Below are 5,000 nucleotides of genomic sequence, written 5' to 3' on the forward strand. Positions count from 1 at the left end.
CTCCCGCAAACAAGTAAATAATTACCATTTCCCGTGAACACGTTCTTGGGCTAAAAGCTGTATGTGGTATGCCCACATGAACCCACATACCATCTTTTAAAATTGTCTTACGTATAGTCACACACAATGTCTGGAGGTAAAGTACCCAACACATAAATAATTCTTCCTCTTGCCGAGACTAATAGACTTCCATGTAGGCTTTTGACGTAATCAATTCACCTGGGGGACCTGATGTGAACCTGGTCGAGGGCGACTTTAGCCTGCCCAGTGGCAATCAGACATTATTTCGTGAACATATTGTAGTTTTTGACTCATTGCATGAAAGACAATGAACCTTGGTATGGTTTTAAACGAATAGCTGCCTGAGGCATGACTGCAAGCCATAGGGACTCCGCGCACCTGGACTTGATAGATCCAGTAATTTTAAGACTTAGAAATGTTAAACATTAGATCTCAAAAGAAGGGAGCTTTACAATAGGTGTATATTTACACACTAAACGGACAGAGAGAATCAGCACGGTAAAATTACAGAAATATAAATAGCAAAACAGTGCACCTTAACCCAGTGGCTCACAGATAGCCCAATAGTACAAGCTACGTAGATAACCAATAATTGTGCAAATGCCGGAACGCCCGGAAACACCCGCTATTTAGCTTGCTTACAGCTACTTTCACTTTTGCTTTTATATTGTCACAATGCATGCAATATATCATGTATATTTCCGTTGCTACCCGCTTGCATTTTATCTGGTGGGATAGGTTTTTCCAAAGCATAATCATCATCATCATCATCATCATCATCGTAGTCGTCGTCGTCGTCGTCGTCGTCATCATGGTCGTCGTCGTGGTTGTCGTGGTCGTGGTCGTGGTCGTCGTCATGTCCATGACCGTCAAGTCTGACGATTAGAACTGTCCTGTGTTCATTGGGCATCAGACATTTCCTCAAGTGATGGTACCATTATATAACAGTTGATACCCCGTTACAGGATATGTGTTTAGCCCCATATGGCACGGAATGTGCATGAGTTTGTTATATTTTAGTTTTGACTTCTTAGATCCAACAGTTTTAATATAGTTTGAAAAATTCGTGCGATTAGGACTAAATAAAATATGTCGAGGAACGGAAGTCGGGACTCATGACACAGGAGAGTGAAAAACGAAAATCACTCTGTGATTAATATTTACTGGATTATTCAGGATAGTTTTGGAGCAGTTTTGAGCAAATACATCCAGGCGTTTCTAAATTACAGTACAGAAAATGTCCCTCGAAGTGTTAAGGTCCAATTCGTAACACAACTTTCCAAAATGGCTCAATATGTGTAATATCTTTAGACTGTAATACACAGTACAGGATGTGACAATAGTGGCAGCAAAACAGTAGTGCTATCATATTTACTAAGCGTATTTGATCATGCGATACAACGTTGTGAGAAGAAACAAATCTTCGCAAAGCTTAATAATATTGATTAAGGCAGCAGCAATTTGCGGCAAGGTGACGTACATTATAATCCATACAGTCAAGTAACGGCGCCTAAATTGAATCATTGCATAACTAGTCTAAGTAGTATACACACGTTTGAGACAGTTCACAACAAAACATGCAAGTGATAATCTCCCCAGGGGTAAAAGTAATGATATGCCATACAAGCAACCAACGACATTACAGGTTATAATTTCATATACACTTTGATATCACATGACTTAATGTGGGGCTCGGTGTGCTTTGCAAAACTCAGAAGAATTCATCAACCATGCCTGAAAAGGGCGTCATTTTACCAAATGAAGATCGAGGCTGGACTAATCCGTACCCTTTACGAGTTAAGAGACTCTGTTTCCTACCTCAACAAAACATCCTGCATTTTCGTGTACGCAAAAAGTAAAGAAAATAAACATAAGCAGACTACAATGACAGAGAAAACAAACCCAGGCAGATCCTTGAATAATCTGCAAATAGTTGTAAAATAAGGCGCCGTTTAGTTACCAATATCTGTCATTGCTGACTAATTGTTGTAAACGTGATTTGCATCGGTTTGCTTACGAGGCTTGCCGAGAGCGGTCTTCGCCACGGGCAGTTCATAGCCATCACTATCTCTAGTGCTAGCAAATAATGTGTCGTAGGGTTTGTCATCTCTGTTGTCATTGGTCGGTGTTTCATATATATTTCTCTGATTGGTCAGTGTTTCATATGGCCTGTTCTCGTCGGTTCCGTGCGACAGGGGTTCGTACTGGTTGGTTTGAGTGGTCAGTGAATCGTCCGGGATTTCTCCGTTGTTCTGATTGATCAATCCACCACGTGTGTTTTCTGGTGTCAAGTACATTTCGGTTGATTCTGACGATCTTGCGGGATTATTAGCTGCTGCTTGCTCTGCAATGAAGACGAAGTAGAATGCGCGGTGTAATCAGGAGCGGAAAACATATACTTGTTCTTTCATAAGGGTGTGTGCTAAAACTTTGGAGTATTGTATACCGACGTTTTGTTATAAGGTTTAATATGGAAACGTTAAAACTAAATGATTTGAATTGTGTATAATATACACGCACGTTACAGTCACTCTAATTAAGCGGAGTTTTTACTCGAAATAGTGAAGTATTGTTGTTTTGGAGTTGTAGTGTATTATGAATTGCATTCTAATTTATTTCCTTGCACTGTAGTGTACGTTATTGTATTGCAGTGTGTGGAAGTGTATATACTGTACTGTTTTTGTATTGCATTGTTTTGCATTGTATTGCATTGTATTGTATCGTATTGTGTTGTATTGTATTGCATTGCATTGCATTGTATTGTATTGTATTGTATTGTATGATATGATATTGTATTGTATAAGATAACTTTATTGTCAACCCTGCCCCTTACCTGGTCTGAAACTGGTGTTGGTCAAAGCTAGGGAAGTTCCACTGCCTGACCCAGGTGATCTGTGAAAAAATGAATAAATGTAAGATGACTCAAAATTCAAACCGACAGCACTCAAGAGGTTATATGTTCAACACAGTGCAAACAGTGTCGTTGTCTACCAAGAGGTTCACGTCACGTTTAGCGTCACGAAGAAAATTAAATGCTGAGGGCAGCACAATTGCCCAAAATCACCGTTTTCTGGAAATAACTCTGTCAGGATGTTCAAGCGTTGTGGAAGAGTTGCGCCCCGCTTGAGCGTGACAAACAAAAACAAGTGGTCGACGCAGCAAAGAACTGACTATGACCAGTGGCGGATTTAAGGGAGGGGGGCGAAGGCGGCCCGGGCCCCCCCTTCAGGGAAACAAAAGAGAGAGAGAGAGAGAGAGAGAGAGAGAGAGAGAGAGAGAAAGAGAGACAGAGAGAGAGAATAGAGAGAGAAAAAGAGAGAGAGAGAGAGAGAGAGAGAGAGAGAGAGAGAGAGAGAGAGAGAGAGAGAGAGAGAGAGAGAGAGAGAGAGAGAGAGAGAGAGAGAGAGAGAGAGAGATGATTAAATGACAGTTTCCGAGCTCAGGTGGCCCTAGATTGCAGCATTTTGCTTCCTTGAAAAAACAAATTTCCAGGGGGGGGGGGGGGGGGGGGGGGGGGGGGGGGGGGGCATGCCCCTGGACCTCCCTAGCATGTTCGGGCGAGTAGGGTGATTTGCGCCCTCAATGCAGGCGCTTCGCGCCTTCAAGTTTGTGCAAAAACGTTTGGGTGGGCCCCCCCCCCCCCCCCCTTCCTTAAGATCATGGATCCGCCATTGATGACGTGTAAGCTATGCATAGTCCATTCGATATGAGTCCATAACCTTTGAAAACATTCACATCGGAGTTAACGATTTGTTGCAATGATTGCTTGCCCTGAGTAATAGCCGACTGCGTATCTCGCTTGAGGTCACGGGAGTTTGGGAAACACGTGTGCTCAGCAATCATTGCAGGCCAACGCCGGTGACTTGTGGCCTCGATGTGTAATGTTCAAACAAAAAAGGCACCATATCGAGACTGCATAACCTACACATGGGAAACAGTAATTCGCTCGATGGCGCTCGATTAACTGGTCGACCAAGTGTTATTGTTTGTAACCCTAAAGCGGGGTACACTTCCTCGATAACGCTTGGAAATCCTGACGGATTTATTTCCGAACAACGTCTATTGAGCCTAGAGTCTAGAGCCCAGAGCCTGGAGTAGTGCAATCATGATGATGATGATGATGATGATGATGATGATGATGATGGTGATGATGATGATGATGATGATGATAATGATGATAACGACGACGACGACGACGACGACGACGGTGATGATGATGATGATGATGATGATGATGATGATGATGATGATGATGATGATGATGATGATGACGACGACGACGACGATGATGATGATGATGATGATGATGATGATGACCTAAGAGTTGACACGTCGCCGATATTTGTTTCGTTGTCTTCGTTAACACGTGAGTACAGTAGTGTTTGGTCTTTGTTATGTATCGTTCAAACGCGAAGTTACCATTGTTTTTATATTTAGTCAAGTTTTGACTAAATATTTTAACATCGAGGGGGAATCGAAACGAGGGTCGTGGTGTATGTGCGTGTGTGTGTGCGTGCGTGCGTGTGTGTGTGTGTGTGTAAAGCGATTCAGACTAAACTACTGGACCGATCTTTATGAAATTTGACATGAGAGTTCCTGGGTATGAAATCCCCGAACGTTGTTTTCATTTTTTTGATAAATGTCTTTGATGACGTCATATCCGGCTTTTCGTGAAAGTTGAGGCGGCACTGTCACGCCCTCATTTTTCAACCAAATTGGTTGAAATTTTGGTCAAGTAATCTTCGACAAAGCCCGGGGTTCGGTATTGCATTTCAGCTTGGTGGCTTAAAAATTAATTAATGACTTTGGTCATTAAAAATCTGAAAATTGTAAAAAAAAATAAAAATTTATAAAACGATCCAAATTTACCTTTATCTTATTCTCCATCATTTGCTGATTCCAAAAACATATAAATATGTTATATTCGGATTAAAAACAAGCTCTGAAAATTAAATATATAAAAATTAGTATCAAAATTA

The sequence above is a fragment of the Littorina saxatilis genome, linkage group LG7, assembly GCF_037325665.1.
Source record: "Littorina saxatilis isolate snail1 linkage group LG7, US_GU_Lsax_2.0, whole genome shotgun sequence".
NCBI lineage: Eukaryota > Metazoa > Mollusca > Gastropoda > Littorinimorpha > Littorinidae > Littorina > Littorina saxatilis.